Consider the following 10,825-nt stretch of genomic DNA (forward strand, 5'->3'; position numbering starts at 1 on the left):
TATTCCAACAGGCCAAAAAATATTTGACATAGGACCACAGGTACGGGAGATCTAATACAATATGTCTATTAATATAATTATTTAAGAGGATGTTAAGATAATATAAATCTGTTTAAGGGATCTTTGTCATAAAACATAATGCTGTGGGTTTTTTTGTAAAAAAATATGCTGGTAACCACTCCAACAGCAAGCACATTAGTTTTCCTCTTCTTTTTTACTTCTCTTGTTTCTGTCAAACTGCCATGTTGCCAAGCACAGGAAGTGCTAAAAAGTGCAGCTACATATTTCAGAATTCTAGGGAATGTAACCTGCAGTACAGGGAAATATGAGCATGCTTATTTGTAGAATATAAATTTCAATTAATCGATCCTAACTTCTGAAGGATCGCATTGCAAATAAATGAATACTTTTAATTAGCAAGAATAATAAGTAAATGCAATTAAAGTTAATGCTTTAAGAAAGCTTCTAAAAAAACTCCCAACTTTTTCATTTCAGTTGAAAATTGGAGCTAGTCTGAATTTATATTTCTTCTTGTATTACTAGGTTTACTGTTATTTCAGTAAAAAAAAATTTAAAAATAAATAAAATTAAGAAGAAATCCCAACTGGAGTAAAATCTTGTCTACTTAAGTAATGGTTGAGAAATAAGAAGAAAATGAAATTATTAAAATAATTGTTTAGCAAAAAAAACCAAACATGTTTACAAAATGCCAATTTCTCAAATACCCAAGAGATAAATATCTTCTCCCTATTGAAGATAATTTTTCTAACAACCTTCCTAAAAAGTTCAGTTCTATTTTTTTTTGTTTCTTTCTTATAACTCTAAAATAGGAGAAGCACTGAGGTTCATGACAGTGAATCATGACTTTGTCTTGCTTAACCAGTACTCATTCAAATCATTCTAGTTCTGTCTCTTTCATATCTATATGTTGTTAAAGTAAGGATAGAAACCTTTGACACTTTCAAACAATTTTTAATGAGAGAAGAGAATGTTAGGTCTATTAATTTCATTTTATTTGATTCATATAAGAAAGAAGTTCTTAATTAATTCAGACTAGGAAATGTAGTTGACTGTTTTATTAGTTGTTGCAGCACAGAAAATGGATAATCTGGTTATTTTAGAAGTGTGGACTTTCATTGCTCGGTACTCATAAATGAATGAAGAAGAAGGGACAGTCTCCAAAATGTCATGTCAGAGAGTTGATTTTGCTATCACTGGAAATAGTGAGAAAAATCCTCCTGATGTCACAGAAGAGCAATTAGTCAGCCTTTTTTTTTTTTTCTCTGTTTTCATCTCCTGCTCTCATGAACAACCACCCCAAGACCCTTGCCAAAGAATATTCTGCATTTCTTTTAACATTGTGGAAGAGAAGAGTCCTGAAAGCACCTTGGTAAGTATTTGTTTTGTACAAGTGTCAGAAATTGAATGAAAACAGAAGAGCAGGTAGGAAAAATCCTCCAGAGTAGTGTATACCCCACTAAAAAGTCTTATTTTACCAAACACAAACAAGTAGTTCTACAACACTTCCCTTCCTCATCTGAGATGATACAGAGATTGTAATCACTTTGGAAAACTAACGGTGGTTTATTCTCCCCCAGGGAATAAAAGTGTGTGAGGGGAGAACGGAAAGGTGACGTAGCAAAAGGAAAGAGAAAAGCCGGTATTTTCTAAAGACCAGAATACGGACGTTCCTGTTCGTGCATACTGTACAACTGCATTAGTAGCAGATGCTCTATAGTACTACAAATGTGGAGACACTGTAAAAAAATAAATCACAGAAACTAAAAATAATGAAATTGTTCTTTAGTTTCTCTACTTTCCCTTGGTTCTTTTTCTGTATGTCCTGATTCTTCCTAATAATTCCTTGTTCAGGAACAAAGCATTAGGGAGAGCAGTAACCACTAAGAGAGTCACCTTAACATCAGGAAGGTTAACTATAGAATACCAAATGTTACCATTTCACTAGATTATCTGCAGTATCCTGCATTTATAGAGCCACTTGGACATGTAGAAGTGAGACATGTAGGAGTGTATGCTAAAGAGTTATCCCTTTGTATTGAAGAGATCCTGACCTATTCTCTTGCACTCCAGACCACAGAAAAAGTTTGGCTAAAGGAGCACAAACCTATGGTTGTCACACTAAATCAAAAATTGTCAAGAAGTCTGCTACTGTGAGAACTTTGATCAGAAAAAGCAAGCGGACACACAATCATACATGACTAAAATAGTGGTTGCCTGACCTCAGATAAAGTCTTTCCTTCATACACATGTATTTCCCTGCTATAATTCTCAGTTTAGATATAAACATAAAGTGTTTGCCTTCTACCAAGCACAAAGTGCCAAGTGTTGAGATTAGTGAAAAGGTTGAGTGGATGCTAAGATATTCAGGATTCCCCTCCCATGCAAGAGGAAGAGTTTGGTTTTACATCTCAGCTACTACCAGTTTTAGCAATTGCATGTGTATTTTGGGATGCTGTAGGCAAATTATTGTGTGTATTGACTTCCTTAACATATATTTGGGGGTCTTGCTGTTTGCTGAGGCGGTTGGGAAACTTTGATTATGTGGATTTTTAATTTCAACCTCAAAAAGACAATAAAATAGCAAATCTTGTGGTTTGCTTTAATAGGCATGAAGCCTTATTAAGCAAATAATTTACCTGCAAAATTGTCAGGAGAACAGTAAATGCCCACAATGATCTACCCAGAGTAGTACAATGTTGTGTACTGAGAGATTTGTACTGCAAAGACAGGGAAGAGATAAGGACAAATGCATTCCTAAATAGGGAAACTAATGTTTATAGCCTAAGACTGAATACATACAGTCTGGGAAGAAGGAATGTTGAATTTTTCTACCATCAACCTTCTACAACTATCATTTAATAAAACCTACAGTAATCACTGTTCCATGCAGTGGGACAGAAACTTCTTTATGGTTGGGATAATCATCAAAAGTACTCTCTAGAAGTAGGCTTATTGTTCTGTCATTAACTTCCTAGAGAGGCAGCTGAAGAACTGCCAGTTATTGAGAATAATTTCTTATCACCAGGTGTTTAACCAGCATTCTGTATACTACCTGAATTAGACCAAGAATCTTGCTTGAACAGGCATTCAAAGACTGAGTTGTGCTGCTCCTTCATCATACGGTTATTTTTCTCCTGCATTTTTATAGTATATGATAGCCGTCTAGCAAAATGTATCTATCCTGGAGACTCTCCTGGAACAGAATATCTCCTGGGAAAATAAGATGTGGAAGGGCTGCTCATGCTGCTCAGTCCACATGGGTACTAGAGCCAGTTGGCATATTCAAGAAAATGGAACAAGCCTGCCAAAAAACCAACTGTCATGGTTTGAGCCCAACACAACAACAAAGGAATAGCACCACGACCACTCACTCAGCTCCCCCTCTCACACACTCTCTGGGATGAGGAGGACAAAGCTCCTGGCTTGAGACAATGGACAAGGAGGGTTCTTCACCAATTAAGATCCCAGGCAAAACAGACTCAACTTGGGGAAAAAATAATAGTTTAATTTCACCCTAATCAAACACACAAAGGACAAAGACAACACAAAAAGCAGTGCTTACATATGTTACCCCACCCCTCCCTTCTTCCCAGGCTCAAATTACTTTGTTCCTCGTTTCATTCCCTCTTCCACCAAGAAGCACAAGGGGACAGGGAATGGAGTTTAGAGTCAGTTCACAGGCTGGTGAACTTCCTTAGAGTCCCTTCCCCACGGGGTCCCTCCCGTGGCAGAGAGTCCTCCACAAGTCTCTCCTTCATGAGTCCTTCCCACGAGGCCCGGAGTTGTTCCAGCCTGGGCTTCCCACAGAGTCACGGGCTGTTTTGGGAACAAACTCCCCTGGCGCAGGGGTCTTCCAAAGCTGCATCATCTGAGTTCACCGGCAGCAAATCCGAGTCCACTGGTAACAAAATCCAAGTCCACTGGCCAAGTTCACCCCTCCAGACACCTTCAGGGAATGTTCCACCACATTCCTCCATGAATGCAGGGGAACAGCTGCCATCTTGCCATGGGTTTCAGGGAAACTTCCACTTGGCCACCTTCTTCCCCTTCTTCCTCATAAACCACCAGCACCACTGTTGCCTCTCCAGCACACCTTTTCTGCTTTTTCTCCACCTGTTAAGTGCTCAGTCTTCTCAGGTTTTATCTCAGTTATTTCCGATGTTAGTTGCAGAGGTGCATCTATTGTCCCTTTAATGGCTCCTTGGCTGGGTTTGGAGCAGAGGGAGCTTCTCAGCTTCTTACTGGAGCCACTCCTGGTGCCCTTCCCCATCTACCAAAAAAACGACTAAACCAAACCAGCACACCTGCATCTTCTGCAGCTGAAATGCTAAAATATACCCTTTTTTGGGAGGCATGGAGTGAGAGGAAGGTTGTCTAACCAAGCTGAATGGTTTACTTCATACTTTCACAGATATCTACCCTGTTACCTAACCAAGAGTCAGTTCTAGCCACAGATAAGAGCTAAAAAGAAATTTGCTCATTTTTTTGGAGAGTATCTGTGTCAGAGGTGTTATTTTAGCTTTGATATTTTTGAAGAATATATTTGATTAACTGTGGGATATCGTATTTTCTATTTCAAAAGATCCCAGACTCCATTGAAGCAATCTTATCTCTAAATTGTGCTATTTAGATCAAACATTGGAAATTAGGCAAATTTGATATTGCTACACAGTACCCAAAAGTGGGTCAAAAAGGAGGCTTTTTGCTGTTTTACTTGTGTTATAAATGCTTTTGATCCATCTCTATCATTCATTGACTTCACCTCCTAAGTGATTGCAGTGAAAAATGTTACCTAAAATGATTGAATAACTTTTGAATATAATTGAGATATGGAATGCATTTCTCTAGTTCTTCTTGATATATCGAAAGGGTCTAAACAGATTACTTGAACAGCTCTCTCATGTGTAATGGGAAGGCCAGTGGTGATACTTTGCATCTATAGGTCTAGTGTGCTAACCTCCATTCATTTGTTTTGTATTTCTGTTCATATTAAAACTACTGACAAGCTGCTAAAGCAAGAATCATCTGTAACAACACCACAGAATGTGTATTCCTCTGACATGGTCATTACAGACTGTTACAATATAATATGGATCCCATAAGATCCCAACACCTTAAGCAGTAAGTTTTAGAGTGAAAACATTAATGTTTATCATCCAGCCTATTACTGTCAAATTCTGTCTCTAGCTATGAAAGTACCAGGACTGCTCAGTAGCATTTATATCAGGCAATTTTTTGAGGTTTTTATGTGTGTCCTTAAGCAACGTCAGATATAAAAAAAACTTAATTATGTTAAGGGGTATCTTTGTGTGTGTATACAATATAAAACAAACAAGTAAGATCAAATACACACAATGGTATCTTCTAAAAAAGTCTTTTTTAAAGAAGTGTTCTAAAAGAAAGAGGTGTACTTTAGGTTTTAGTTCAGACACTGGCTGAGTTGCAGGACTATAGTCCCTACTTCTTTTGAATGTCTTAGATCTTCAACATTTTTTGTTTTCATTGATTTATTTGCCTTTGTGCTGCACAAACAATGAAAAAAAAAAAAGAAGTCCTTTACATAATCAGGAATTAATGTACCCTTTAAATAATTGTAATGGTTTGATTTTTGTGCTGCAGAAAAAATGTCTCATCCTTACTCCCATCTGAAGTGTGGTATACATATAAAGAGAAAATAAAATTGTCATTATATTAATACTGTCTTTTTATTCTGATTTCAAATTACGTACCAAATATCTGCCATAAACACATCTGCAAATGCCCTGCTGTTCCAGCTTTGTTCATTTCCTGAGACAGACAGCCAGCTACTTTATAAGAGAAAATTTTCTGAGAGATTTGGTGGATGCTGAACTAGAGGATAATAGCTTGATATTTTACTGGAAAATAAAAAAATCTTCTGCCCTTGGTTCCATTATAAATGTGATTGTTTTTTAGAAGTCACTCAATCTTGTGTGAGGTATATGCTCTGTGTTCATATCTAAGGTATGTAATAATTGACTTGGAATCTGTGAGGGGCAAGGTCACAGGTAAGTTTAGTTGATAAATGTTCTGGTTTGATGCTTTGGATTCTTAACTCCGGTGCCTTGTCTGTAATCCACTTTTCAATCTGGGCTGCTGAGGGAAAATGCTGCTATTTGTTTACTAGGAAGTTTAGACAAATGGATTAGCATGAGAAAAAAATGTCAGTAATCTGTTGATTTTTCCTTTTCCTGATTTATCATATAACAGGGGAAATATTACAGCTAATATTTTAACAGGAATGAAAATGCAAGTAGCTGAGATGAAACACTTATTCAGAGGGGCCATCACACGCTATTCTATTTTAATATTTATTTTTTTTCCCTCCAGGATATGTTTAATGATTGATTACATTTGGTGCAACTTTGTGTTCAGTGGGTCAAGTCCTGCATATCTGAACAAGCACATTGGTTAAGAAAGCTTTGCAGCAAGTTCCTGACTGACAATTTTCTGCTCTCTCCATTTTAAAGCACTTTGGTGCCGTAATTCTTCTGACTGCTTCTGTGTGCTGGCAATTACCCTGATTAAAAACCCATTTGAGATCTTCTAAGATGACAGCTTAAAAATTTAATGCTCTCTGTGATTTGCAAGAAGGAATGTACACTCTTCTCAAAACACATGAGTAGCTATTTAATGATGTGGCCAGCTCAGTTATTGATATATAAGAATGCAAAAGAAGGAACTTACTTCATGGTGGATTTATAGCCATATAAAGGCTGTCTGAAAGTAAGAACTTTGATAAAGCACATATTATGAAAATATTTCTTCCCATCTCTGTCATTTCTCAGTCTAGTCTCAGCCTTGCCTCTCAGTATACCCTACTCTGCAGTACTAGAATTCTCCTGTAGCAAGGAAATCCCTTAAATCCTTGTTTGCCCTTCAATTTCTGGTGGCCTGAAGGTATCATAAACTGCTAAAATGATAAAAGGAAATTATCTTTCATGACTTAACTACTGAGAATATGCTAAGGTTATCTACTTTCACTGGATATTGAAAACAAGCTGGGAAACTTGAAAGAAGGAGTGACAAGTAATATATCTGAAGTGGGATGAAGAGCATCTTGGGAGGCTTACTTTTTTCTGATGTGTCTCCACCAGTTGAACCACTTTCTTTTCTGTTTTTCCAAGAAGATTATAATATTCAGGAAATAACCTCATAGTTATTAGGCAATAAACTGTGCAATAAAAAGAAATGCTAAATTAAGGGAAGCAAAAATATAAATCGCAATTTATAGTACCATAGGAATATCACAGAGTACTGGAAAGTTAAGAAAGATGACAACCCACCAAACAGATTTTATTCCTTACCTTTCCTTCATGTTTGTTTGATTTTTTTCAAAAAAAAAAAAGATTGAAATAAATCAAGATATCTATTCAAATGGTGTACACTGGTCACATTTGAAAATACTCTTTTGCATTAAGTAGGCAACCCAAATTTATAGATGGTAGAGGCCAATCAGTAAGATATGAACAAATAATGTTCATCTGAAATCCTTCTTATCTCTGTTTAAGTCAGAGAAAGCAGAACAAAAGGCACCTTTAAATTTCTCTGACTATTTTGTCTACAGAATCTTAATATTTACTGGGGGTTTTTTTGTGCTATTGTTTCCTTTTCATTACTTTCCTTTTCACTATTTTCCTTCTTTGGTTCGCCTGCCATGATAAACTCTTTCATGACATGGGTCTGAGGGCTTCATTAACTGAAAAAAAGAGCAATCAAAATAATCCTGAATATTGGTTGCACTTTTAAAGTTATTATATATATATTTTTTAATCAGAACTGCCCTGTAATTCTTCCTCCTGTTGCTGAAACTCTACCTAACATTTGTGAACTTTGCTGCCATACACCTGATTATATAAAAACATGAGTTTGAGCAGAATTTATAATAAAAACAAAGATTTCAAGTATTCCATTTGAAATCTGATTTTGGAAGTTAGTGGTACTCTACTCACTTTTCATACCACACCTCCAACCTGATGAGATTCTGACCTGGTCTTGAACATCTATTAAGTGGTTAACTTCTTTTTCATGTGAAATGCTATGTTGTCTAAATTGCTCACATCTATAACCATCCATAGGTAAGGGTTTAGCAGACACAGAAAGGAACACTGGTAATAGATTATGGAAAGCAGTTGGCATGAAAGCCAAAGTAGGTCCTTTTTGAAAGGTGGCTCCTGTCCTTCCTCACTAGCCTGAATTAAACATTATTAAAACCATCACATTTATAGAAGTCGAGTTTCAATAATTGATCCCACTTGGAGTATGAAACATATTTGTGATAGTCATTTGCTGACAATTGTTTTTCTTGTCATGAAGAGGGGTGTATTGGTACTTGGAGATACAGTATGTGAATTCATTCGTGTTATCTCAATGGAGGTAGAGGATGATGATCCATGTGGCAGCAAAGACATGAGGGGTTGGTAACTACAGAAGTGTCTGAACGTGGTCAGGTGGGAATTAGAGCTTGTCCCTCAAAAAGGTGACAGGACAATTAGCCCAGCCAATAAGGCAGACATCATGGTGGGAGTTTGTTAGAGACTCTCTAACCAGGATGTAGACGCTGCTGAAATATTCTGTAAGCAGCTGGCAGAGGTCTTGAGACCTCTAGCCCTTGTTCTCATGGAGGACTTCGACTTCTCAGATGTTTACTGGAAATACAACACAGAAGAGAGAGAACAGAGAGGGAACAAGGTTCCTGGAGTGTGTGGAAGACAACTTCCTGACACAGCTGGGGAGGGAGCCAACTAGGCACAGCACCCTGCTGGACCTGCTGCATGTTAACAGAGAAGGCCTTTGCGGTATGTAAAGGTTGGAGGTCGCCTTGGGCAGAGTGATCATGAAATGATGGAGTTCTCAATTCTTGGAGAAGCAAGGTGGGAAGTCAGCAGAACTGCCACCTTGGACTTCCAAACAGCAGACTATGGCCTGTGTCAGAGAAAGGTTTAGAGTCTCCCTTGGGAGAGTCCTGAAGGGCAAAGGAGCCCAGGAAGGCTGGTCATACTTCAAGAAGGAATTCTTAAAAGCACAGGAGCAGGCCATCCCCAGGTCCCAAAAGACGAGCCAACAGGAAAAAAGACCAGCCTGCCTGAATAGAGAGCTTTGGCTGGACCTCAGGAAGAAAAGGAAAGTTTACAGTCTTTGGAAAAGGGGGTTGTCAACTTACAAGGAATGCCAAGATGTAGTGAAGCTATGCAGGGGGGAAATTAGAAGGGCTAAAGCTCAAGCAGAGCTTGACTTGGCAGCTGCAGTTAAAGATAACATTCAACAGAAAAAGGAAGACTAGGGAAAATGGAGGCCCTCTGATGAATGAGGTTGGCACCCTAGTGGTGGAAGATACAAAGAAGGCAGATTTGTTGAATGCATTCTTTATTTCAGTCTTCACTGCTAAAGCTGTCCCTCATGAATCCCAGACCCTGCAGGCAAGGGGAAAGGTCTGGAGAGAGGAAGACTTTCCCTCAGCAGGGGAGGACAAGGTCAGAGGCCACTTAGCCAAACTGGACATCCATAAGTCCATGGGCCCTGATGGGATGCACCCACAAGTGCTGAGAGAGCTGGCAGATGTTATTGCTGAGCCACACTCCATCATCTTTGGAAGGTCATGGAGAACAGGAAGCTGCCTGGCATAATTACATAATTGCCTTAAGGAGCAGATGAAAAATAGTCTGATCAAGGGGTTTCTCTACCTCATATCTTCCTCTCTCCTCAGGCAAAAGTGTTGGTTATCTTCCTGATCAGAATGTGAGTATTATTTGCAGCATACTATTCCTCCTGTCAGTAGGTGACAGTTACAAAATCAAATTAATGGAAGGATTTGAGGTACATGTATAATCTGGTAGTAAATACTGAAGTGGAAAAAAATCAGAATCACAGGATGGTAGGGGCTGAAAGGACCTCTGGAGATAATCAAGTCCAATCCCCTGCCAGAGAAGGACCACCACAGAATCTAGGGCAGGTCACACATAAATGCATCCTGAAAGGTCTTGAAAGTCTACAGAGGAGAGTCCACAACCTCTCTGGGGAGCCTGTTTCAGTGCTCTGTAACCCTCACAGGAAATAGTTTTTCCTCATGCTGAGGTGGAAATTCCTGTCTTCAAGTTTGCATCCATTGTCCCTTCTCCTATCACAGGATATGACTCAAAAGAGATTACCCCCTCCTTCCTGACACACACTGTTTAGGTATTTATATACATTAATAAGATCGCCTCTTGGTCTTGTGCTCTCTATACTGAAAAGCCCCAAATCTCTCAGCCTTTCCTCATAAGGCAGGTGTTCCTGTCCCTTAACCATCCTTGTAGCCCTCCATTGGACTTTCTAAAGTAAATCCCTGCCCCTCGTGAACTGGGGAGACCAGAACTGGAGGCAGTACTCCAGATGTAGTCTGAAGTATGCACCAGTACCAGATACAGGGCTACAGCAAATTATGCTGAAAGTAAATTTTATTTCAGTTACCTGCACTCAATAAAGAAGCTATTTTCTTCCCTGTAGCCAGGGTCTGGCGGCCGGAGGATCTCGTGCTGTATGGAAAGACAGGGCGCTCCCCCCACCCCGTGATGTAAGCAGACGGATGTGATGTCACTCAAGCTATATCATGCCATGCCGCATGGTAATAAACGCCATTTTGTCATCCACCACGTTGGTGTCTGTGTGCATATGGACTGAGCGACCAGGGGTCGGTCGCCGTTCCGTTCCTGAACCAGGTTGCCTTGCCTTTCCGAAGGCAACAAGTGGTGCCGAAACCTGGGAATCGAGGGAACTCGCCCTGAATCGGGAAATCGCCTGGAATCTG

This window comes from Chaetura pelagica, unplaced genomic scaffold (genome assembly GCF_000747805.2).
Source record: "Chaetura pelagica isolate M959 unplaced genomic scaffold, ChaPel_1.0 scaffold55, whole genome shotgun sequence".
Lineage (NCBI taxonomy): Eukaryota > Metazoa > Chordata > Aves > Apodiformes > Apodidae > Chaetura > Chaetura pelagica.